This window comes from Amblyomma mixtum, chromosome 2 (assembly GCF_055824585.1).
Source record: "Amblyomma mixtum isolate Tamu chromosome 2, ASM5582458v1, whole genome shotgun sequence".
NCBI lineage: Eukaryota > Metazoa > Arthropoda > Arachnida > Ixodida > Ixodidae > Amblyomma > Amblyomma mixtum.
The window spans coordinates 269,069,605-269,096,763 of record NC_143013.1 but is presented as its reverse complement, the minus strand read 5'-3'; the positions used below and the strand labels follow the sequence as shown (position 1 = coordinate 269,096,763).

General features: G+C 46.8%; 2 protein-coding genes across 5 annotated transcripts in view; one reads left to right on the top strand and one right to left on the bottom strand.

Annotated features, from left to right (window-relative positions):
- Positions 1-16,336, bottom strand: part of LOC149363953 (uncharacterized) — a 103,538-nt gene extending 87,202 nt beyond the window's left edge. Inside the window, exon 1 of the mRNA XM_089573927.1 lies at positions 16,261-16,336. The gene's annotated coding sequence lies outside the window, so the exon portion shown is untranslated. The remainder of the gene's footprint in view (positions 1-16,260) is intronic.
- Liprin-gamma (liprin protein kazrin) overlaps positions 1-27,159 on the top strand; it is a 148,607-nt gene that overhangs the window by 48,715 nt on the left and 72,733 nt on the right. The gene's annotated exons all lie outside the window — the stretch shown is intronic.

Sequence of the window (27,159 nt, the reverse complement as noted above, 5' to 3'; positions counted from 1 at the left end):
CGCTTATACCTTTCGCAACCAGTGCCGCCGAGATCCTCTGCAGTAAACTGCGGTCGAGACGGCATTTTTTGAAAAGTGTGAACTACACGTCGGTGTACTACACGTGGAATACGTGCGATGTCTTTTTTTTTTTTATCTTTACTGCGGCGGCATTGTTCTTAAGTTCTCAGTGCATCGCGTGACTGTTCCCATTTTCTCCGTCTTGCTACGCGTCTCCCCTTTGTTGCAGAATTAAGGTAAACAGAAAGTCAGTTTATGGAAATTCCTCTTTGTGCGTGCTGTGCGGATAGCAACTACTTTCTTCTTGCTCATTATTAAGACTCGGAGCTTGCTTATTCATGAGCCTTGCGCCATGCTCTGTATATAACGTCTCGTAAATGCTTGTTCCGCAGATGCGGCAGTGCAATGTCGGAGAGTATGCGTCACTGCGATAACAGTGTTCTTGAAGCGAGTGCGGTCGCAGATTTGTGCTTCGTAATCCTGAAGATACTAAGTGCTCGGTGAACATTGTTGCTGAAGCGAGTGCGGTGGTGGATTTGTGGTTCGCAATAGCGAAAATACGGTGTTTGCCTAATCAGATTTTACTCTGTAGCATAACCAATCTATTATCCAAACTCTTTTAATTCTGCCTTCTTTATATCCGAAAATTCACCGTGCCGAATGCCCTTATGGAGGGATTTAATACAAAAATGCTGATCAAGGATAAGTGCCCACAAAGCCGTCTGAAACAGTGTGCGCTATTACGGTTGCTTCTTCTTTCTTTCTTTCTTTCTTTCTTTCTTTCTTTCTTTCTTTCTTTCTTTCTTTCTTTCTTTCTTTCTTTCTTTCTTTCTTTCTTTCTTTCTTTCTTTCCTTCTTTCTTTCTTTCTTTCTTTCTTTCTTTCTTTCTTTCTTTCTTTCTTTCTTCCTTCCTTCCTTCCTGCCCTCCTTCCTTCCTTCCTTCTTAATTTCTTTCTTTCTTTCTTTCTTTCTATCTTTCTTTCTTTCTTTCTTTCTCTCTCTCTCTCTTCCTTTCTTTCTCTCTTCCTTTCTTTCTTTCCTTCTTTCTTCCTTTCCTTCTTCCTTTCCTTCTTTCTTTCCTTTTTTCGCTCTGTCCGGCTCGCTATGTCGTTTTCTCTTGGCCCCGCGGGCAGCGCAGGTTCGGAATTAAAGAATCTCGTCGTTTCCCCGAATAATAGCGCCAGACCGCAGCTGGTCCTTCACCACAAGCAGTTCCAAGGTGGTCCATTCACTGACGCAGGCTCCCTCTTTGGGAAAAGTTTAGCAGGAACCGGTCGAACAGATCGAGCCGCAATGAAGAAAAAAAAATAAGAAACGGAGAGAGAGCCTAAGAGACTCCGGGTATTCCTTCTCTTTCCAGCTTCAACTCTGTCCAACTTTAATTGACGGACGTGAGCTAAATGGTAAGGAGAAGAAGAATGGAGAGGCGCGCGGCGGTTCAAGGAGAACGGAGGCGCGCCTACGTAATGAAGTTGAGAAAAAGATGAGGTCCCGTGCGGTTGTGTATGTTCGTTGTGAGGAAAAGCCCGAGAATTCGGAGGTCTCGGGCACGACCGAGAGGAACGAAGCTCGTTTTCGTTGGTCCTTGTTTTTTTTCTTTATTTCTGACTGCCTTTTCTTTATGCGGCCAACTCACTGTCTCCTGTGCTTGACAGCGCTGGCTTGTATCGTGTCAGCTTCTTCAAACTAGCTTAGTCTTCCAGGATCAGAGTTGAGATTAGCCGGTATAGAAACTAACAAATGTCCGATGTCTAACTATAAAGGAAGGTTCTTCGTTTGTATTTTGTATTTTGTTGTACTTCGTTTTTGTACTTCGTTTGTATTTTCGTTTGTAGCGTTGTATTTTTGCCCCCAACTGTCTTGGAGTTTTTGCTGGTAGGAAGAGTTTACCCGGGCTATCACCGGTAGTTACTGGGTTTACTTGAACGCTGGATTAATTCTTTCTTGTAAGGAGGCGCTACTGTATTGGTCTTGAACTTTCTAGCCGGGGTGGTCATTAAAAACCGAAGTGGTTAAGCCAGGAAAATGATAATTATATTGTTTGAGAAAAGAGCCGTAACGTTATAAATCGGTAACTGGTGTACGTTCAGTCCCACTATAAAGCATTTTCATGATAGAACAAAGAGGGTATTGATTACTACGAGAATTACACGCTCACAAGAGGACCATGCTCGGTTCAACACTAGTACAGTTAAAAGAATGTAAGCAAAATATACTAGAAACCACGGACACGACAACGTTTTGCGAAAGTTTGAGAACTAATATCGACTCTTTCTCCAAGATTTTCGCGTCATATATCAACACTCAGTGCCTGTAGAAACGAAAATTTCATTAGTCCGTTGAATGTCGTTGTTAATTTATATCGCACAAATTTATAACCTCCCAAACTGTTTTGGGGGAGAAAAACGTTGTGGTTAGAAGAAAGAACAATAGCGATGAGGAAGGAAGGAAATCACAGCTGCACCTTTCTTTAAGCTTGCGGTTCTTAACAAACCGGGAAACCTCGCAGGTAGGAAAACTGGCAGAATTTTAGGACAACAATACGAAAGAACGATTATTTTTTCTGCGCTTAGTACGACCGATTCGCAATCTCTTCAGTGAGAGGAAGGAGTTGGCAGACATTCTTTCGAGGTACTCAGAAACATCAACTATTTATCATTGTCGAATTCGTCGACTTCGTCGGATCCGAGGAAAGGATTGTCGAAGAACAGTCTATTTCCTGATGTTTCTTTCAAACGTATACTGGTCTTCAGTATATCTTACAGCGGCTTGAAGATAGAGGACATCACTGAGATACGAGAGACGAGCCGGCGCCTGCGTCCGGAATCCATTTGCTTAACATTGCTAGAGATGTGCCGGTTTTAGCCGACCCACTCCTGCCCCCCCCCCCCCCCCCCCCCTTCCATTTCATTTGTCAGTGACTAATGCAATTTTTAAATGGGTTGTTTTCACCCACATTTATGACAACAACATTCTTTGTACATGCTGGAGATCTGTTCATGATCGCTGCATGCTCTCTGTTTTGTTTGAAACCCGAAACGCCTGGAAACCACCTCTGCTGTCGTGGAAAGAGCTGACCTGAAAGCGACCATAAAGTGACCATAAAGTGGGCGGCAACTTCGCGCTCTAAAATCGAGGAAAAAATATTATTCTATCCCGGCGCTCTTCTACCCGGCGCTTTATGGTATATGTGCGCATATTAAGAGTTGTAGGAAGAAATGGTGGTCAGTCATATGTATATATCATAAATGGTGGTGGTATCATATATATCATATATGATATCATATATGGCAATGGTTGCATGTGTGTGGCTTTTAACATCCAAAAGCTGCACATGCACTAATGAAAGACATCGTATCGGACGGCTCCTGATTTATTGCAGCCACCTGGGGTTATTCAACGTGCAGTGAAATTGCAAAGCGCACGGGCGTTTCTGCATTTCGCCTCTATAGAAATCCGACCGCCTCAGGCCAGATTTGTTTCCGTGTCATTGGGCTCTGCAGCAGAACGTTATAACCACCATGTCACCGCGGCTGGTCACGAGTAAATCCATTAGGCTGAAGTGTCAACATATCGTAAATTATTCTGTATAATTCAGTGTAGGACTACCAGGGAGACTGAAATTTTCTCTTGATATCAAAGGTGGAGGCAGAAATGAAACTTTTATTTCAGTTATTCATTTAGTCGTGTTTGATGAAATAAAACGTTTTTTCAGCTATTTAGTTAGTCGTGTTTGAAAGTTTTTTGGCACCTGTGCATCCTTTGTTTTTTATAGCATAGAAAAAAAAATAGACTGTTCATCGGGCATGTCTTTTTTTTTTTTCTCTCTTCCCACTTCGTGTCTACGTAACTGCTGTTTCGAGTGCTGAAAATCGATACCACAAACTTATATCGTAGGAAGCTTTGGATCTAAACACGGGAACCTACAGCATCTGCAGTGTATACTGTCCTACAACCGTCAGAGATGCTGCTGTGCAAGCACGGGATGTAAGCAGTGGCGAGAACTACGTCGATTACCATTCGTCGAATGATGAACATTGAGTAAACCTGCGAAACGTGATTGTTCCTACGCCTGCATGCACAAAATCCACCAAACAGCCTTTGCCATCGTATCTGCCGAGAACACTCCCGTGTTCTCGCTCTTAAAAGGCGGTGACCGAGCACGAATCTAGCTGTTGTGCTGTATCGGGGCCTCGATATGGCTAATAATAAACCTATTTTCAAATGCATCTCGCGGCAGCTGGTGAACAAAGGCTCATCTCAGCGCGTCATAGGTTCGGCAACCCTAAAATTCGAGTGCCGCATATTTCTAGGCCGTTTCATTTCAGCTAACGTATTCATTCGTGAGCAATATAAGAGGTAACAAACTTCCTGAACAAAATCGCGAATTTTCCGGTTATTTCTCTACTAACTTTGAGAATGACTTTTGGATATTATACGCCAAGATGAAAACTAGCTGAAAAAAAAAGGAGAAAAGCTGTACTTGTCACGCATAAATATGGAGTGATCAATTATTGAATGCTAAAGCTTGTTCCCTTTCATGCTAGTCACGACTGTACGTCGTCTTTTCCATATACTGTCTCGCTGATTATTTGCATGTACTATCTGCCTACAGGTACAGGGTGTATGCGAGTCTGGGCAGCGTTCCGTACAAAGCTAGCCAACAAGCACAGACACCGAGACGTGCGCGATATGCATATTCGGTGCGAAAAGCTGCCGGAACAACAAAAAGAAAAAAATGTGGACGGTGCGAAAGAAACGAGGTTCTTTATCACGGACGCGGTCTATACGCCTTGTTTACTCCATTATGGTGTTCGTATCTTTACATGCAAAAAAAGAAAGGCGGGGGCTGGGGGGGGGGGGGGGGGTGGAAAGAACCTGCATGGTCTAAATAAAGTACTAAATGTCGGAAGCCTACGCCGACACCGTTATTTAACCGGTCCTTCCGCACTGTCAAAAGCATTTTTCGCATTACACGCGCGCCTGGCGTGAAGCTCGAAGGAGAAGATGAAGAAAAAGGGAAAGAGGCGGGAACACATATATAACGTCCCCAATGGGCGAAGAAAACGGCGCACAAGATGAAGAGAGAAGTGGGCCAGTCGGATACCAAGGAATGAAGAAGAATGGGGAGAAAAGGGCAGGGCCGGGAACGGTTAGGGAGTAAGGAGCGAAAGAAGATCCTATAAGAAAGGAAGGAGCAAAGAATAAGGGAGAGATAGAATGGAAGAAAACCGAGATAAAAAGGCAATAGTGTAAGGAAAGTGGGCGCTGCCACCAGGGACGAAACAAGATAAAGGGAAGCAAAAGAACGCCAGAGTTAGGGAAATGGGGAGCGCGCACGGGAGGACAAAGAACGCGAAACTGAACGGCGGTTGTGCGTGTGCCCTAGTTTAGGTCGGTGAAGGGAAAAGATAAAAAGAAAGAGGAGAGGACCAGAAGTAGGAAGCAAGCGCGGCCGCGATTGGGGAGTAGATACCGAAAGGAGGTTGCAACAACAACTCGGTAGGGAATGAGGAGAGATGGGGAGGCAGAAGAAGCGGGGACAAACGGAGGCGAGTGGTGTGGGGAGGCGGCAGCGGCGACTCTACTTGCTGCTGCCACCACCTCCCCTCGCGCACGGAACACAGTGTCGTCGGAGGCCTTTTAGAAAAGCTCCCCGGAGTCAATTCGGGAGAAAGGGTAGTTTTCCCTCCTTTCCTTACTCCCGTTTCTCGCTCACCCCCCAGTTTTTCCCTTTGGGTCCGGCCTTTATCTGCCTCGCGAGAAGAGCCGGGCCTGCCCATACATGGCTCGCGTTCATCTTATATACCTCGCAGGCTAGGTGCGGTTAACACGGGCTGGACGTACGTCTGCCAGTAAGGCTGTGGCGCCGGTGAAAACGGTCTATTTATTCACTCGTTTGTGTTGGATATGCGCGATGCACTTGAGGAGAGTACTATAGTTGGATACAACTCAAGAACTAAGCGGCTTTTCCCCGTCGCAGAGAGAGAATTCTCCGCTCCCTCTATTCCCCTTTGATCGGCCACTCCCTACTTTGCCACACTAGCATTGTCATGAGAATCGGCCGACGCCATTGGCTGGAAGGGGATTCTTGAACGGAGAAAAGCTATCTAACTATAGTGTCCTTAAACGCATGTGGAAATCGAGTAAGTGATGCAAACTAGTTTTCTGGCAAGCAGGTTTCGACGTTCTGTTGAACAGCTGCATCTCGAATCCGGCTCCGTGCTCGTGAGATTCATTCATGGTTAGGACCAGTGAAAGGAATGAACGGGAAAGGTCCTAAGGCGTCATTCGATGCTTTCAGTGTGACAGCTTTATATATCTATGCAGTGAAACAGTGGTGTGAAGTGCACCTACTACCTGCGTCATTCGGGCCTCGACCACAGTCAATTGCTGCACGAAAGCTAGAAAATATAAGCGAAGAAGCGACAAGGTATAGGCGTGACAGAAAGTTAAAAAAACTACAACGGTTGAAACTATTGGCCAGGGTATGTCTTGAGCTGTATGTAATCTGTGTAGAGAGATACGTACTTAATATGCCTGAAGCCTAAATTTGTCTAGAGGTTTCTGAGGCGGAGGATTACAGTAAAAACTGAGATAATTGCGTGTTCACTATTCGTGCTAAAACTTGTTTCGAATCTTAACAGGGTGTGGTGCCGAAAACTAGGAAGATTCCAGCGTACAATGAACTGTATGATATTGCTTTTGTATATCTTAACTGGTTCGAAACGTGATATCACTTTCCCAGCCTGCATACCTGAGGCAAGCGAGGTCTCAGATATGTGGTGTTCGGAACATTGTTTTTTTCTGGTAGCGCCAGTCCTGATCAAAAGCTGCTTACACAGTTGCTTATAGCTTTTCTGCGTTGTCGATCATGATTATCCGGCCTGATTCGACGCCTTACTCGGCATTCAGTACTGGTTAAGTTCTTACACGATATTTTGAAGTTAATGAAGAGATTTTATAAAGCATAGGGAGTCCGTTTTTTCTTCTTTTCATGCTGTGGAAGTGCTGGCTGCACGTCTAGTAAGCAGTGCTAATAATGGCTGCAGTATCAGCATTACTTTTAGCAGCATTAAACGCCTGTCAGTGCTTTTTTATACTTTAGCGTACAATTATTCAATGTGGGCCTTTTTATGAGCTTTATTCAGTATCACCTGATGTTATTTACACCTGCATATTAGCGGAAGTTTATCTTGCTACGATTGCAGGTGCAGTTACCATGTCGTCATGCTTTATTAGTTTTCTATTTTTTTGTATACTGTTCTTGAGTTGCCTCCTAGTCCATTTACTCTTCGACAAAATATATTTTTCTTTTGTACTTCTTCGGCTATGGAAACAGAGTAGAAAGCTCTTCTTTATCAAATAAATATTCGGGTACTGTTCGGATACTGTGTCAGATGCCGCCAGATTCGTGTCCTTATCTCCTTGAAAAAAAAAAAAAAACGGAGCTAGAGAAGTGCGCTGGAAATTGTTCAATGTCTTACAGTGTCGGGAAGAACGCCTGCTATCTTTATCAATTCCGTTTAAGCAAATGACATCGCATAAGAGCCAAGTCGACAAACACTAAATTTCCCATCCTCTTCATTTGTTTGAAAAAGTCTGTTGGCTTCGAAACAGGTCCCACTTTATTCTTCGCATCCTTATGTGCGTTTCACTCCTAAACTGCTCCCTTTTTCAGAACGAAAAAAGAAAAAGTAATACTAGGACTGCGACGGCTGCAGTACACGCATAACACTTTGCGACAGCTGGTGTCTCGAGCGCCAAACCGACCTTGCCGTAATATATGTGAACATCGCGCGGACGCCCGCTCCGTGTCCCGGGCGCTCGCATCCAACCCTTTTTAAGCTTGAAAGGGCGACGCCATTACGGTGAAAGCTCCGGCGGCGGCAGACCAGGCTCCCCTCCGTCGCTTTGCTCCTTCCAGGACGCTGGCTTCCCTACGCTCAAGCGTTGATCACCAACGCGGAAAACATTCCCGCCTCCGCCCCCTCGCTTATTTCCAGGGCGCCCTGCTTTCCCCCTATTCTTTCCCTTTCGTTCACTCCCCCATTCGCTTGGCTTCTTGTCCGTCGAGTTTAGTGAGAGCGACGTAAGGGAATGATTTCAGCCCTCCCCCACTCTTCCCGCTTCTCCGAGAAGGCATGCGGGAAGAAGAGATGCCGGGCTCTGCTCGCTGGGCGCCTTCACGTGTCTATCTATATATACGGCGGCTAGAGTCTTCTTTGACGCTGGAATCGCTCTTGAAGAATCGCGGACGGGCCTTAAGTATAGGGGCGGGGAGAGCGGTGCCTGGTTCCTTTCGCGTCCGTGTTTCGGGCCTCAATCCTGGCTGGCGAAGGAAGATACTGTTCGTATCTTAAGAACGCTCTGATGCCTGACGGCCGCCGCATTGAAGCGATCTCTCTTCTTAGTTCGTCTCGATTTTATTCATCCTTCACTTTCGCATAGTTTTTTTTTTTGTTTGCATGGAAAGATCGGATGAAGGACCATCTTCGTGGGAGCATCGGCGATGTGGGCGTTTTTAAAATTTTTGCTCCTTAAGGCGTAAAACGAAATGTGTACATTGATGGAATGCACACGGTGAGCAGTGGCGTGGCGTTCTTCACCGGTCGGCAAGGATGATCGCAGCTGACAGGAGATGTGATCACGTTTCGCTTCTACGAACACACGGCTTTGAGGAATATAGTAGCAGACAGAAGGGCTCCAGCACGCACCATGCACTCTTCCAAACCGGATATTTTTCAGACACGCAAAATAAAAGAAAGTGTCTGATGCAGTCCGGGAAGCACAAGCGAAGTCCGTCTTCATTCTTATACCATTAGCTTCAGAGATTGGTATAGGGTATCCGAACTGGTAATTCTAAGAAACGTCCGCTACGGCTGCGGCTGAGTTGGCTGGTCTTGTCAAATCACAAAATGGCAACATGGTGTCAGTGAAAATAAGACACCTTCCTTTGTGAAAAAAAGGGAGCAAAATGCCTTGAGTGTATGTTGCTTGGTCATACCATACAGCACCCTAAGCAGCTACCGCCTTTTCCGAGTCAGTTAAATTTTTCATCTCATTATTTTAGTACCTACCTAATTGCTGATAATTCATTCTTGTCATCGTCATCAGCCTGACTACGCCCACTGCAAGACGAAGACCTCTTCGATATCTCTCTAATTAACCCTCCGTGGCAGCCGAGGCCATCTTATGTCCGCGAACTTCATCTCATCCTCCCAGTTAACTTTATGCCGCCCCCTGCTACGCTTGCCTTCTCTTGGAATCCAGTCCGTTACCTTTAGGGACCATCGGTTATCTTGCATTCGCATTACATGCCCTGCCCAAGCCCACTTCTTCCTCTTGATTTCGACTAGGATATCATTAACCCGCGTTTGTTCCCTCACCCACTCTGCCCGCTTGCGGTCTCTTAACGTTACACCTATAATTTTTCTTTCCATAGCTCGCTGCGTTGTCCTTAACTTAAGCTGAACCCTCTTTGTTAGCCTCCACGTTTCTGCCCCATAGGTGAGTACCGGTAAGATGCAGCTGTTGTAGGGTTTTCTCTTGAGGGATATTGGTAAACTGCCATTCATGATCTGAGAGAACCTGCCATATGCGCTCCACCACATTCTTATTCTTCTAGTTATTTCCCTCTCATGATTCGGATCAGCGGTCACTACCTGCCCTGAGTAGACGTGTTCTCTTACCAATTCCAGCGCATCCCTACCAATCGTGAACTGCTGTTCCCTGAATCCGAGACTGTTGAACGTTACTTTGGTTTTGTGCATATTAATTTTTAGACCCACCGTTTTGCTCTGCCCGTCTAAGTCATGGATCGTGCTTTGTATTTAATCCCCTGAGTGGCTTAGCAAAGCACTATCATCAGCGAATCGCAGATTACTAAGTTAATGCTGTGATTCAATTCCTGCGTAATATTTCCTGAATGATAGCCCCAGTATGTCATTCAAGCATGCATCTGAGGCATTTACAGAATACTAGCGTGCATCTTCTTAACAGCGCCCGCTGCTTACAGAAGAGTGTCGAGTGATGCGATTGAGAAAGGAGCATTATACAAAGAGAATATTAGCAGGGCTGTTCCATACTACGTAAAATTTATGAGTTCGTAAATTCTAGCCAAGCAGGAATGCGGTGCCGTGTTCAACAGACGGACACGCCTTGGGTACGGGCGAATGCAATGAGCAAGTAATCATGGCAACCAAATGAAGTCATTTGTGCAGATCACACCACAGCCCTGATGACACGCCGAGCGCGAGTGCAAATAGTGTATTCGATGGCTGGTTCAATCAACAAGGGGTTTACAGGTAGACTGGAGGATTTCTTTCCTTTTGCGAAGCTAGAAAATGTGTGCCGTGATGATCACGGCCGAATGAGACACGCGAAAATGACAGTCACAAGCCACGTTTCGCGAACCCATGAAGATGATTTCGCCCTAAGCCATCCTTAGATGAAGCAGCTGATTGCTGCTCTTTTAAGGCACAGCAGGATTTCACTGGCATCGAGGAACCATTTGGCCGCGTGTGGCAGGGCTCCTAAAAAGCGGAGAACCATTTTCCTGGAATATACGATCGTATTGGTCTCAATCCGAGTTACGCTCACCCAGTTGTTAGCAAGCTGCTGTGCAACTCAACTTCGAATGAGACATTTTCGGCCGCAACAGACTTTGGCGTAGACAAGAAATCCGCATGGAAGGCTACGTGAGGTATTCAAAGCGACCGTCCCTAATGCTTTCCGCATGTAGGTCTTTAGAATAATGATGCGTTTGATTCGTCGTGCTCTTCTATGCGCTACGTGTGTTGTTCTGCCTTCGCTTGTTGGTACCGGTCACTTTTTTGAAGAAGCGTGCCTTGTACCTGATTATTAAACGTGTGCGCTACATAGAGATTGCATAGGAGTGCTCACTGTACGTGCGTATTCGGAGGTACCATCCTCTTCAAAAGTTTCAAGGCGACGAGATTTGCTGCTGTGCACTATTTCGGAGATCTTGCGGCATCTCTGGTCCTTCACAGCTCTGGATGGGCAAAGAAAGAAGTTCCGCTCAACTTCTAGAGATTTGGAGCGGTCAGAGTGCGTTACAAGACTCAAGCGCCATTAATTATGCCAGGTCTTGGCTGGGGACGTTTGAAAGGGATGAGATTGTATGCCTGTAAGCTCGGCGATCATCCCTGCATGTATAGCTATAGGAACTAACCGAATCAGTATACGTATAAGGACTGGGGTGCGTGTGTTACTGCTGTGTTACTTACACTCACTGAGTACGCATAAGTGGGGATTGTGCTAATCTGCCAGGGCTAATAGTGGGCGGAATATAGTGTGTTGAATTCGATCTCCGTCATATCAGCTCTTCGCGACGCACACAGAAACCGCAACAGCGAGAAAAACGAAGTTGCTTCATAATTAACGTCGCTCACATGTACCTGCCCGGAAACTCTATTGTTTATCGAACTTGGAAAGCGGCGGAAATCGTCGCCTTTAAAATAAAATCACCCACGGGTGCCCGAGGAAAGGTCGCCGAACGTCTGTTCACTTGTTTTGACGCTGAACGGAAATCGCCAACGAACATTTAAACAAGAAAAGGACAGGAAGATCAGAGTTTAGCCTTTTGCCTTCTGTGATCCCCTCTGCGTTTCTGTCTTTCTGCTCAGGAACTAACGTCAAAAAACTGCATTGGCTTTGTTTTGTATTTTATTTTCAAGCTGTTTTCACGCGCCTCTTCTTGCATAATAATTACCCGAACTTCATTATTCTCTTTTCTTTCTTGTCTATTGAGCGGAGCACCAATGCATGTATATATAACCCCACAGGAAGTTCACATCCATTACAAAACTCTCTGCGAATGTTCCTTCTCCCGTGAGTTGGGGCAGGTGCACGAAGTTCGCAGCAGGGCCTTCCAGCTTTCTCGCACCCTCTGTGCAATTCTCGTTCCGAGCTGTACGGCGCTTCCCACGCCGGTTTCAGGTGTCCCGATGAGAACCCATTGCTTTTCACTGACACAGGCGGCACTGGTTTAAGTTTTCCGGTCTGGTGACGCGGACAGAGGGAGAGGGGGAGACGGTGTCCTGCGGTCACACTGGCATGGGAAAGTAGTTGGCTCTTCACACGGTCGGACGCCGGACGGAATGACACGCGCTATTGGAAACTGAAAGCCGTTAACGACAGTGACGGTTGTTTGAGATGAGAGCGAAATCAACGCAGCCGCCAACACTTAGATGCTTTAATAGGTATTTTAATGAACGAATGAATGAATGAATGAATGAATGAATGAATGAATGAATGAATGAATGAATGAATGAATGAATGAATTAATTAATGAATGAATGAAATCAAATCAAATCTTCATTCAGCATTCTTCCGCGTATAACAAAAGGAATGCTGGGACGAAAGCAAAAAAGCTGCAGCAAGCAGTTTGACAAGGCCCTCGCCCCTGAATGAATGAATGAATGAATGAATGAATGAATGAATGAATGAATGAATGAATGAATGAATGAATGAATGAATGAATGAATGAATGAATGAATGAAACGGCACTTTTTCGGAGATGTTAATCATGCGTGCAATATTGACGAAAATGCTGAGAGAAGGAAGAACACATATGCAGCAGTGGTATTCAGTGATTTCTTATGTGATTTCTTTTCGTTATTTTTTTTTTTGAGGGCATGCTTTAATTTTTTGTGACACCACTACTACGTTATGTGCGGCTGCCATCAATGTTGTCGACTATCGCTCCTACCAGCAGATGAGACATCGTATGTGCTGCCGCCATCCAGCGCAGCCCACCGTAACAAGATATAACAAAACTTTAAAGCAGGTCGTTTTCTTAATCAGGAGCGCGGCTAAGACAAGTTCACCTCCTTAATCAGGCTAACACGACCACGTTCACCGAGCGACGTATGCGAATTCTAAACTCGGATATAATCTGCGTGCATGCGACATTTACATGAAATAATTACTTTTCTCCGTTTACACACGGCCAAAAATTCGTTTTCAATCCGATGCCAGTTTGGCTGTCTACGAACACGCCTTCTCTCTCACTCTCAATCTCATTTTTCTTTTCTTTTGTTTCTCCTCGCTTGCCGACTTCGGGAAATTACTGCGTCGCACAGATAACGAAGATAAATTCGAGACGCCGACACCATCGAATTTGTCCTTGTCCTCTGCTGCCATTTCTTCCGTTCTCTGCGGCCCGTTTTAACTGGCTGTCTTGTGACTTGTTCAGTTCTTGCAAGCCTGCTGTAGTCTCGAGAGAACATTTAACAACGCGTATCTGCCAATTTTTACATTTGACTTCGCGTTACCGTCACAGAGACACGCTTTTCCGCTTCTACAGCTGTTACTCGATGCTAACAAAAAAAAAAAAAGGAGTCACAAAAGCTGAAATACGCGCTAGCGAATTATGTGTTTATAAATATTCATTAGCAGCCCCATCACGACCGCACGTAATCTCGTTTTCTTATGTTTATTTCTTTGGCAGCCTGGTAAACGACTTTATAGACTTCGCCATCGCGCGAAGGAACGAAAGCGTGGAAACTGCGGAGGTAATATGACTCGCGTACTTAAGGGTAATCTTGCCTGATTTATACGTAATTTCCTAATGTGTCGTTTCGCGTTCTGCTTGCAGCTTTAGTCCTAACAAATGCAAACAGGTAACGGTAGAACGCTAAATATTGCTTACTTGGATTAGAAAGCGGGCCTGAATGTAGAGGCCCTGTTTTTTACTGTGACAAACTGCGAAAACGTGCGGAGGAGGCAAGCAGAAATCAGAGGGTCGTAAAAGGGGTGAGAGATTACGCGATACCGCAAAACGACAAAAAAAAAATGTGGGCCGGGCAGATTTTCGGAATGCATTACTGAAGGCGCGTCTGCTGAGGTCCAAACGGTAGTCCAAACCTATTTTTTCATTTATTTTATTTTTTATAGCCCGCCTCCGGACGAAGATGCGCTCAAGCCATTTTTTTACGGCCAAGAAAATGATGTCTGGCTGGGCTGTAAACGACACCATGCACTGCACTACGAACGCCAGGCAGCATAGGGGAAGAAAATAATGTCTGGTAGTCGTATTGTGGTACGAGAGAGAGAGAAAGAAAGAAGTGCTGTGGCGAATGGCGTCGTTGGAGCGAAAGAAATGTAAAAAAGAAGGCCATAAATAGCTCAACAGCTGGGGTTACGACTAGACGGCACGTGAGGTTCGACTTTCAGCATCGGGGCGAACTTGCCTAATGGTCTTATTTTACGATACATACGAAATAATAAAAAAAAAATCTATCTCACGTCGATTTGCAAGCAAGGATTTGCCCTAGTAGCACATTTCAGCGGCCTATATGCGGGCTGTCTTCCGTGGCGTTTTTGCTGTTCTTAAATGCGGTGGATGGGAAGCGAGGGAATGGCGTTAATTTATGAACTATCTCCTGACGTCTCGGGCTATAACTGGAAATAGAGCAAAGTTTATTGATTCTGAAATTGTTTCAGTTCTTGCGTTTACAAAAAAAAAACAGCGAAAAAAGAACGCACTGTGCGCTTATTAGACGCGGTCGTCGTCTTGTCAAACATACGGAACCTGCGGCCCATGCCGGTGCGGTTACCCTCTCTTCGTGAGTTCTTTTTTTTTTTTTTTCGCGATGGCTGAAATTCGCAACAAGATAAACACAGTAAGTGACAGGGTATAGCTTGAGAGCAAACGGGAGGCCCGAACCACGGCGGCTCGTTTATTTGCCTCGGGGCGACCGACACGCATAGAGCGGAGGGCGCTTTCTAAAAACGGCTCCCAAATTTGTCGGCACGGACTAAAAGAACCGCGCTACCGATGTGTGACAACGCGAACGTCGAAAACCGTCCTCACTTTCCGGGATCATTTTTCCCTACTTTTGCTGCTGCGCTGCCTCCTTTTCCTATGCATAGACTCTCCTCCTCACCCTCTTCACTTTCTTCCACGCGAAGCGCGAAAGACGCGCTGCTCTCGGAATGTGCGTTGTGTTGCTTCTGTACTTGTGTCTTCGACCGGCTGTTTTCTTCGTGGACTGTTGTAGTTCTCGCCAAGGACAGCGCGCAAATGTTCTTTGTGTTCAGCTGGATACCGCTACTTGTCGAGAGGTTCAGATTTGACAGTCGGGGCTACCACTTTTGAGTGCGTGATCATGTGCAATTACGCCCGAATGCTCCGGGAGGTATAACTGGGAACAGCAACGTTAATAGCGCAGATATATCCCACCACTTGTGAAGTCTAGGTGCCCTGTTCATGTTCTCGGCTTTCCAATGTGACGTTCCCGTTAGTATACATCTCTTTTTTTTTTTAATGCGATGGGACCAAAAAGCGTTGTGACGTCACATCTAGCGGAAGTCGTCACGGCATAGTGCAAATTGTCACAGAATGGTCGGAAAAACGTCGGATTTGTGTCAAATTAGATGAAAAAATGCGTAATTAAGCGTAATTAACACTTAAAATCCCCGAAAGATGTGTAATTTGGGTATCGATATGGCCACGGGAACGGTGTGACATCACATCCACCGGAAGTCGTCACGGCATAGTGTCCTCGGCTTTCGCCTCTCAACACTTTAGTTGCCAAAGTGTCCATGCCATTTTTTTCTGCTTCCAAGAACAGCCGCTACACCTCCTTTGTTCGTATGTTTTTACGTATATTTGAAACTCCTTTCTCCTTTATATGTATAGCTTCTAGCGTTGTCTTCTTGCCACAAATTGATATCTCCTGGCATTAACTTCCATTACGTATACGCCCGTATCGTCATGTCCGTTTTACTCTTACTTTGCCACCTTTTACTCTAGGAGCGACGTCCAACTTGTTCCGAGTACACCCACGGCTTGTTAAGCATGAAATTGAAGGTAGGATAACGATAGGTAGTAAAAATACTGAGTGTGACTAAGCGAAGACATATATTTAATACGACGAAGCACAGTGACGTCTTACAACCGGATTCTGAAGCTGAGCCGTTGCGACACTCCCGAAAAGACTGTCACAGCGATTCGTTTTAAAGCTGTCTCGCGCCTGCTCCCGTGTGTTGACAGGCGACTCGGGGAGCTCGTTAAGCTAGCGCTAGCGATTTAAGACAAATAAATGCAAAAAAAAACGCCAGAAAGGGTAAAAATAATAGCGACCCAACAGTACACTCGGGCAGAAAACTTAATAGAGTAGAGCCGTACGTAGCTGTTGACATAGATGGTTTAGTTACTAAGGCTATTTAAGTTTCTCTGTTCTTCAGTGGTAATACAAGGCGCTTCGTTACTTCTACAAGAAGTGCACCAACCTCCTCGACGTCTCCTCGAAGTCTCCTTAGCAGAACTTTTGCGCCAGGTACACAGCAGCTATAATACGCCTTCTGCTCACGTTAGCCAAATATGTACCTTCTTTCCTCTCTGCCTCCTTCCCTCCGTGTCACGGCACGGTAGACGCTCAGTTCGTGCCTCGCGCCACTGTGGTGTGCCAATCACGTTCGTGTTCTTGCCTGGAACAAACAAGGCCGCCAGATCTATAGGACGTCGGGCAATACGTGCGAACGCGTTCGTATAGTGCACGCAATTACAGCAGCTTCGGCGACGCCCAATATACCTCATAGCGCTGTGTACACACAGACCTCGCGTATATAGCCTTGAACCTGCTTTTCCAGGGACCACATACACTCACGCATGCCTGCACTCAAGCAAGAACCGCACGTTACTAGTCGTGGACACACGCACGCACGCACACGCGCGCTTTCACGTGCCTATAGAAGCACATGAGCAGCACATACTCATCGTGTTTACGCTGCTCGGTCCCAACCCAGCTTCACTTTCTTTCCTTATGTTTTGTTGCGTGCAGTGGCGCACACACCTACGCGAAGGCACACACACGGCAGAAAGACCAGCGCATCCCTCCCTGGGGCGAGTGAGGCGAGCTTCAGCGGCAGCAGCAGAAGCCAGCAGCGCGCCAACTCTTCTTCACGCCTTTTGTTTTCTTCTTTCTAGGGCTTCGTTCTTTCTTTTGCCTTCGCACCTGGTTCCTGGATTCCGCAGCCGTCGCTGTTGCGCAATCGAGCAGAACCTGTTTTGGTAGAGGCGGCGCGGCCGGCCGGCCGGCCGCGTGTTGGCAGGGGCTGCCGGTCCGGCAAGCGCCCGTAGAGTGGACACGTCGCGGCAGAAGCTCCGCGCGAGCTATGCGAGGACAGAGATAGAGGGCTTCCTTGCTCCATTCGGCCGGTCGCGCGCTGAAGCGGGAAGAAGAGAACGCGCACACAGCGATGGCTCGAGGCGCCAAAGTAGGAATGAAAGAAGAAAAAAAGAAATGAAGAAGGAAAGGTAGAAAGAGAAAATAATGGAATAGAGAACGAAGCGAAGAAAGAAGGGAAGAGAAGAAAGCAAGAAAGGTAGAAGGAAAGAAGAAAGAAAAGAAAGGAAGGACGATTGGTTTAGGTTTATTGGGGTTTAACGTCCCAAAGCGACTAAGGCTATGAGAGACGCCGTAGTGGAGGGCTCCGGAAATTTCGACCTCCTGGGGTTCTTTAACGTGCACTGACATCGCACAGTACACGAGGGCTCCGGAAATTTCGACCACCTGGGGTTCTTTAATGTGAACTGACATCGCACAGTACACATGGAATTTCGCCTCCATCGAAATTCGGCCGCCGAGGCCGGGATCGAACCCGCGTCTTTCGGGTCAGCGGCCGAGCACCGTAACCACTGAGCCACCGCGGCGGGGGAAGGAAGAAAGAAAGAAAGGAAGAAAGAGAGAAGGAAGGAAGGAAGGGAGGAAGGAAAGAAAGAATGAAAGAAAGAAAGAAAGAAAGAAAGAAAGAAAGAAAGAAAGAAAGAAAGAAAGAACGAAGGGAAGAAAGAGAGAAAGACAGAAAGAAGGAAGGAAAGAAAGGAAGCGAGAAAGAGAGAAATAAAGAAAGAAGGAAAGAAAGAACGAATGAAAGAAAGAAAGGAAGAAAGAAGGAAAGAAAGAAGGAAAGAAAGAAAGAGAGAAAGAAAGAAAGAAAGGAAGAAAGAAAGAGAGGAAGAAAGAAAGAAGGAAAGAAAGAAAGAAAGAAAGAAAGAAAGAAAGAAAGAAAGAAAGAAAGAAAGAAAGAAAGAAAGAAAGAAAGAAAGAAAGAAAGAAAGAAAGAAAGAAAGAACCCGTACTGATTTCCTACCGCAGCACTCTTTTTCATCCTACCGTTCACCTCCATACTACGGACAAATGCATCGCACGTTGGCGGACGAGGACGCCCGCGTCGTCGGCGTCGGGACGCCAGTGCCCCGGGGCGGCGGTAGTCTCGGGATTCGGAATGCTGCTGGAGCCCAACCCGCCCGAGCGTGTTGTACCGCAGGAAGAAAAGCGGCGAGGCGGCGGTGGCCGTCTCGGAAAAGAAAGGAACGGACAGCGGGGGACGCGAGCGGAATACATGCGGGCCACTTGAAGCTCAGCAGCCTCCCGCATCGCGGTCCGCCAGGAAATCGTTTAGCGGCGCACGACGGAGCTCCGTTGTGCGTCTGACGCGGAGCCTGTTACGCAACGTGTGCGCCGTTGAGCGTCGTGCTTCCTATTGACGCTAGAGAAATGCGGCGCACGAAAGACAAAGGGCGCACGGCAGGTGAATTTGTCCTGCGAGCCCTCCTTTGTATTTGTGTGGTGTTTTTGTGTATCGCCGCGGTTCGAAGTGGATCCAAACCATGTTGCCAGACTCTCCGTACCTTGTTGCGTTTTAAGTACGCGGTACATTCCGCAAGATGCCGTATAATGAGAGGAATATGGCAGTCGGGCAGGGTGTTTTCCGACGGTAAAAGGAGGTTCCGATTGCTTATGCTGACGGCACGTGTAGAAATGATGCTGATGGAAACTGCTGCCCGTGCGTGTGCGGAATACTTGAAGTTCCCGGTGAAAAGGCCCTTTGCGGAAAGTGAAAACGTCTACTGCCTTGGCATCGTCACAACCCCACTTCGCCCCCTTGCGTCTTTTCTTTAATAGCTGCCCAGTGCACACTCCTGGACTTGCGGACGACCGGAGAGTTCGCTTTTCCTAGGGCACGGGACATCGACGTGACGTCATTTCGACAACGAGGCAATAGCGCGAGAAAAGTCTTAACATTCTGAGGGAGGTGCCATCCATATATCACGTCTGTGAGTGTTCGTGAACTAGACGGTTAGTCTGGAGTAGCATGCTGGGCTCATAACCAGGCAGATGTCTCCTTTATTCATTGAAGTCTCTCTCTCTCTTTCTCTCTAGACGGTTAGTAATTGGCTTCACATCCGGATGCGTTCATCTATACTCTTGACCCGTGTCGTTCGCTTTGAAGGTCTATTTTATGATTTACTGTTCTTGCATACGAATGTGCGCACTTTTTGTTTTTAGAGCTCGCTAGCTGCTCCGGCTCCCTTAGAAAAATGGTCTATAGACAGTCTATAAACTTCTTATTGACTTCCTATAGGTGCTGCTTTTTGTCTACTCATAGTCTATAGACTGTCTATAGACAAAAGTCAACTAAAAGTGTATGGCCACAAATCTATAGATTGTCTATAGACTGTCTATGGCATTTGTACTGCCTATAGACTGTTCTCTAGGATTTGTCTATAGACAATCTATAAACTTTACAGACAGAAGTCTATACACTGTCTAAAACTTTTTTTTGTAAGGGTTTAACGGTCAAATGGCAACAGCCTAAGCTGCGAATTAGCGTCTCGATATCAAGCTTCTTTTTTTTTTTTGAAAGCAACGGCGACTGGACTGTCTTTCCCTCTGTCTTCTATCTTATTTTTGTTTACTCGTGGAATCGTAGAGGAAGGTCATTTGTCTGTATCGAACATCCAGCAGGTTGCTCCGAGGCACGCGAGGGATGATTAACGACCGGCTTTATCTTCGCCCTCGAACAAACAAGTACGCCATCGACTGAGCGGCTCCTTGCAGTGTATACTTCTCCATTTTGGTCGGGCTCTTTGTAGAACACCCGGCAACAACACGCCTGAGTGGACTCACTGGTTGTGGCGATCGCGTCTTGTTGAACCGGCATTCGTCTGGTCGTTTAACCCGATGACCGGATAGGGTGTACGGTCTCCAGAGAAGGGATGCTCTTTCTCTGCCTTCTGTTTTCACGGGACTCTGGTTTTTACGCAGTGATGTTTTCTTGTATCGAAGCCATCTTGTTCTATCAAAATGTTGTTTTCTGTACATTTTTTTTTACTTTTAAGCGCCGTTAGTTATGTGCCCTTACCAGCATAATCCTCAAACATCACAACTCTCTAGCGTAACAGCAGCACTTGAACTCGGAACTGTAGACACTGATTCGGCAACCATCGGCTCAAATAAAGATGTCTTATAAATATCACAGCACTGAACATATCTTGCAGTCTTACTCTGAACATATTCTTGCAGGGAGTAAGCAGCCCTCTAGCGCACTCTTTTTTTATACTCCCCATATACTTTATATACTCGGGGTATTCGGGTTTAGAGTGCATCGGACACGCCTCTACCACTGTCCTTCTTGGACGCTATAAACAGCACATCGCTGCAAGCAGACATCTCAGTCATCTTTGCTTGATCCTGTAAGAGCCGTTGCAATGCATAACCTTTCTTTTTTTTTCTATTTTGTTCCTTTGCCTCGAGCCGCTTGGTTCCCAGTATGAGCCCAGCTTGACATTCCTGTTTCGTGGCAGCAGTTTTAATTATTCGCGCATTGTAAACCGCTTAGCCCAGATTCACTCGAGCGAATAACACGTTGTCATGGGAACAACGCCAGAACCGAGTTGTCCCCGCATAACCGAGGCGTGAGGTGGGCGATAAAGAGTGGGTGGAAAGGGTTTGAGGGGAGGGACGGGACGGGTATACACGACAACATGCCACGCGAGCAAAATGCCGGCGTCCCCGCTGCGTCCACTGAATGCGCGAGTCCCCGCGCTTGGATGACCAGCGCGATAGTATATAGTTCCCTCCGTGCTCCCTCGAGCGGAAAGCGGCGGCCGCGCTGGCCGACTGATGTAAACAAAACGCCGCAATACTTATGTACACACAGCAGCGTCCCTGGGTATACGTCATTACTATACGTCGGCGAACGCCGCGAGCACATCAGAACCAGCTGCGACCTACTTCACTCGCTGGCCACTGCACAGCGGACTCCTTACGCAAGCGCTGCTCCTGCGGTGACGTACGTCGGCACCGGCGAGAGAACGCGCAGTTGCGAGCACGAGAACTTCTCGGTGGTCCCGTTGTGATTTGGTTGTGTGTTGTCCATAGGCGCTGGACGGCTGTGGCCGAAGAACAATCCAGTCTTGGCTTGGCTTGGTTTGGCTTGTGTACTGTCCAGTGGGGTCGCTGCTGTTTCTGCTTCGTGTTACTATAGAGCACTGACTCTATTGTGTGCCCACATGCGTTTCATTGAGATGTATTGTTATGTTGTTTTGGTTTGATTTGGTTTATGACGGGTTTAACCTTCCAAAGTGACTCAGACTATAAGGGACGCCGTAGTGAAGGGCTCCGGAAATTTCGACCACCTGGGGTTCTTTAACGTGCACTGACATCGCACAGCACACGGGCCTCTAGAATTTCACCTCCATCGAAACGCGTTTGTACCAGCAGTTTCCTTACTTCTCTAACGCACTTTTTGTTTTTTATTAGGTATAATAAGGTTGTTATTTTGTGATTTCTACTCGTATTATATATTATTATCTACATGTATTGAACTCTTGGGCTTACCTTGTTACCGATGCTCCCCCTTTGTAATACCCTGGACTAGAGGGCTTTTAAGGGTATATTAAATAAATAAATTAATAAATAAATAAATAAATAAATAAATATATTCGTTCACTCTGGGGAAGAGGCAAAGTCTTGCATACTAAGAAAGAAAAAAAAGAGCGCAGCGACGTCGGGATCGCGCTTCTAAGCGCATGCGTAATCTGCGAAGGCCATTAACGGCACTATGTACTCTCTCTTGTCCTATATACGATGCATAGTTGTTCCTTTAACTCATGTATACAACTCGAAACGGCAGCATATTTTTCGCAGTTATTTTAAACTGCATATCCGACGCAGTGGTCACTGATTTCTCGATCCTGATGCGATACCTCGGTTTATTCTTGGTGGTGGTAAATGTCAGAATTTATTTAATGCCCGATTTCTTTATCGGCCTTGCTCCAAGAAATCGCAGGAGACATTTTGTTCCATGTCTGTGGCGGTTTCTCCAGCGGTGTGTAACGAATGGCCAGTTAGAGCAGCGAGTTGTCAAAGTTCGCCCAACTTTGGGCGCGAAACCCGAAGATACAGCCAATCTTCATTACGTGACTGATCCATGACTGCAAAAAAAAAACAAAAAAAAAACGCCGGAATGTTGGCGACATGCGAACAACGAGGTCCTTCGAGCGGCTACACTCCAAACAGAAGGGAGTGAAAAGGTGTAAAACTGTCTTCTAGCGCAAACTCTTTAAAGGGTATGCGCTAGAGGACAACCTCACCCTTTTTACTCCCATATAGGTGTATGCGTGTTTAGAGTGTACATTAAAAGGCGTTAATTTTTTTTTTTTTGAAGACGCATCTTAGGGTGCTTTATTATGAACCTGTAGGAGCGCTTGCATGAGTCTGTCGACTGCTGTCAAGTATATTCAGTCGCAACGGGAGCAGTTAGATTGTATAGCTGAATCTTTATCACTTAGAAGCCCGATGTTTGCAAATTGTGGGCAATGTTTAGTGGTTATGAATTAGAGGCTCTACAGTTCCCACTAATGCAGCACTGTATATACCACTCTGCACGCAAGTTACGTCGTTACATAAGCAACCCCGTACCTCGTATCGACTTTCTAGCCTGCCTTTCTCGACTCCATCCAGCATGCTCGTTACGAACCCCCTCCAAAACCACTGCCAAGCAACTGGGCTTACGCAACTAGATATATACATGTATACATGGGCAAGTATGCCTGCAGTCGCACTGGTTGCCCCATACTCACGCGCCCTCTATACGAATTCCCTGCGGTGTACGAATGAGGCATGACTTTTTGATGCATTGTGCGTACCCTGTCCCGGCCTTTGCCCTTCCGTCGCATTATATGCCCCGCGGCGACGGCAAACCTCGTACACCGCCCGTGGAATCGTTACTGTTTGCCCAAGCACCGCCTCATCAGCAGACCGCAGTCACAGCGCCTCTCCCGACTTTCTCCCTTTCCCACCGCTTCCTTCCAGCTTCCCATTGCGTGCTGGCTGGCACTGCATCGGCCAAATGAATGAATAAACAAGCGCTATATATGCAGGAGAAGGGAAAGAAAAAAACGGGGAGCCGAGCATCGAAGGGGGAAAACGGGGGATGCGGTTAGTCCTGCGCAGACCCATACATACATACACATATACACGCGATGTAATGGGCGTATATTGAGTAATGCGCCGGAAGGGGGCGGCGAGAGCAAATATCCCTAGCTCGTTGCTCTCGGGCATTTCCTAATAATAAGAGGGCCGCTGGAATCCGCGCGCCGCGGCAGATTATGCGATGGGGGATGGAGAACGGCTGCGCGGCCCTGCGTCGAGCGGAACCGCGGTGGGAATGTTTGGCGATGCGTGGTGTATTCGCGGACACGTGCGAAGCCTGTGTGTCTGCGCCGGTGGTTGCTGTTGTTATGGAACGACGGCGTGGATATTAGTGCGTTGCGACGGCAACATTAATTTGGGACGGATAAGTCCGTGGACGGGCTTAGGAAGGGGAGACATGGGGAGCGGAGAGGGAAATTTTGACGAGAGAGCCTCATCAATGTCCTTTTTTTTTTCTTTTTCAGTGCAGAAATCTGAAGAGATTAATTGCTTACATGGAATCGGAATGCATTAATCCTTCTGTCTGGCATCTCGAGTGGCGTCTTTTTTTTTTTTTACAAGACCGTCATTCATGAGTAGCGGTCGCAGAAACTTGCAAGAATAGGTCTGTAACCCAACCTCATGCCGACAGAACACGTTATTCATGGTGTTCTTTCGCTCTAAGCTGTCCGTGCGCCTTTATAATCAAGTCGCCATTATCATCATCAGCAGCATTGTCAGTAGCTGTTGCCAATTAACCGCTGCGGTGGCTCAGTGGCTATGGTGCACGGCAGCTGATCCGAAAGACACGTATTTTATCTCGGCCGCGGCGGTCGAATTTCGATGGAGGAGAAATTCTAGAGGCCCGTGTAGTGTGCGATGTCAGTGCACGTTAAAGAACCCCAGGTGGCCGAAATTTTCGGAGCCCTTCACTACGACGTCTCTCATAGCCTGAGTCGCTTTGGGACGTTAAACCACCATAAACCTGTTGCAAATTAGAACACCTGTCTCTGTGCATGCAGACGCTCTTTTTGTTCTTTCTCTCCACTTCGCCTGAAACTCAAGCAGTTACGATGTCGCTACGCTCGACTTCGTCACGGACTATAAGTTGTCACATCCCTCATTGGCGTATGCATCTCTCTCTATGTGCGTGGAAACAGCGACCTCCAGTAACGAAGGCAGGACGGGGTCGCTTTATCTTTCTCAGTGCGCATCTGTGTCAAACCCCTAATCACATACACACTTTCGTGCACACACACATGCACGTGCACTCAGCTGCAGAATAAGCGAGGCCTTCCTTGCCTCAGCAACGCCTCTCCACGGGGGACGATCGGCGCTGCGGCTCTCGAAGACAATGCGCTCTTGTTCGGAACCAGTGCCGCTGCTGTAATTTGGCCCCGTCACACACAAAAGGGGGCTCCGCAGCAGCATTGCTCTGCTTCGCGACTCGTCCGCATCCTTGTCGCGGATGCGCAACAACGAAACTTCGTTTCTTTTGCGCGCGACACAATGCGAGGGAAAGAAAAGCACGACCCGAGGGCGATTGTGCCCTGTGTCATTGAAATCCGTGCAGTACTGCGGTGGCTAGGGAGCCAGCGGGTTCCAATCCGGAGCCAAATCCACTGAGCTGCGCGCGCGTTGGAAACATGGTCTAGCGTGATTGGCTATCGTGCTTGGTTACTGTACCCAAACCGACCGATTACGTGTCACTCTATGGTCTCTTGGGCTAAGCGCTTGGGAAACTCGGTTCATGGTACTTAGCTGGCGTCATCTGTAACCTCAGCTGCGCTGCATACTTTAAATGAGATTGGGCATCGGCGTCGTTGTTTGGCACGCCCGCGTGCTTCCGCCCCTCGGCTACTCCGAGCGGAAGCGAGGAATTTGAATGATGAGAAGAAGTGCTTTGTGTAAGGTTGCAGAAAGTTTCTTTGCTGCTTTCTTCTTGAACTCCTCGGATTGGAGGGATGTGACATTAGATGGAGGAGGGTGAGGGGTAGGAAGGAGGGGAGAGGAACGACGAGAAGAAAATTCGTGTGTTCGACGCGATAATCGAGCCTTCTTAAAACTTTTGAGACTTGCTGCTCAGTTATCTTCGCTACACTCTCGACAGATATGAGTAAACAGGTTTAAGCTGTCCTAGAGGACTGCTTACTCTTTTTTTTTTACTCCTATCAGGCGTATGCTTGTTTAGAGTGTATAGTGACGCGTTTGTCTCCTCATGTTCAAAAAACAAACCGTTATCCTCGCTAAATACAAGAAATAGCTAGATGGTTGTAATTCAGCAGTGCGCCACTGACTGAATAAGAACACTTGTATCCTTTAGGTTTCATGAAGCCTTCATTCGTTCTGTTGGGTTCGAGGGCAGTCGCTGTTTGAAGACTGATCACTTATTGCTGCGTTGATCATCCTCTATTATAAGGCTCGAAGCGTGCCACATAAGTCCGGAACGCACGGAGACACGATTCTTCGCAAGACGAACATTGCTCACTTGCGCGCACGCCTATATGCCGTAGCAGAGATGCTGTCGAAATGTTGTTGATTCTGCTCGGTAAACACTGCGGCAAGGAATGTTTGGCGGCCGCCTAAGCCGGATTGTACACATCCCGACTTGCACACACACACATACACCCAAAGAGAGGTCTGTTTGTTCGAGTGAGCACAAACTGTGCTAAGCTGCTGTTAGGGCAAGCAAGACACGTGCCGTGTTTGCGAAAGCGCACTTGCTACTATGGCGGCGCCTTGTTGAACTAAGGAGCCTAATCCCGAGCGGCAACTCTCGTTCACGAACCACTCCTTCACCAGCGGCTGTCGCTGATTGGTTGAGCGCGGCTAAACAGGTCTCGCCGTTAGAACAAACAATTGACTGGTGCAGGCTGGGATACATAAAAGTGGGCGCCTGCAGATTGAGCGCTTTTGTCGTAATATTAAGCGTATAAGCCGCTATAAATTCGACGTATTCTGTTTACTTGCTTTCTTTCTTCCTCCTTCTATCGTTACGACTGCGTCATATTGACGGTGTGAACCTGCAAGAGTCCGAGGCGAACTAGGGAACAAGAATAATGGTCACCTTTGCAAAGTTTAGGTTAGGTCAGTAGGTATAAACGTGTATCTTACACTCAGAAGGCACGACATTATGGACTGACGCACGAGATAGATAGAGCGCTACATATTTGTAGTCGATGTTTCTGTGCTTTGTTGTATGCATTCGAAAAATCCATTTTTTGTTTTGAATATACCAGGCAACAATGTTTGAGGTTTTTAACAACGAGCCGATCACGCGTAATTGATTGATTGATTGATTGATTGATTGATTGATTGATTGATTGATTGATTGATTGATTGATTGATTGATTGATTGATTGATTGATTTTCACGTATTCAATCAATCAGTCAACATTGCTGCACATAAGGCACTTGGTTATAGAGCTCTGCAGGATTTCGATCATGTGGAAAAAAGACACTACATAAGGTGTACTTATAGAGGCCTGCAGGATTTCGATCACATGGGAAAAAAGACTACACAAGGTGTGAAAAGGGATACCGCACGAACCGTGTGAAACAGTCAAAACTGGTACTGTGCAGTACCGTTCAAGCATGCAGCGGGGAGATTTTGGGAAGCCGTCACGCGAAATTACCTATGGATACCGGCGCACTCAAAGTATAATACAACCAAAGTGGCCAGTGCACATATATAATTCCGTTCGTTCATATATGCACGAACGGAATTTTAGCTTTGCACGTTAGCTTTGCTTGACTAAAAACAAGATACGCAGTAACACCTGCTTTGTTCGATGGTAAATACTCTCTCTCTCTTCTCCTGTGGCAGGGAGGGCAGTCAGGGAACAGCTGTTTTAATAAGCCCACGCCAGCTGCTGCTCCCCTCGAAGAAAGCGCTCGCTCCATTGTTCGCCCGGCAGTTCGTCTTGCA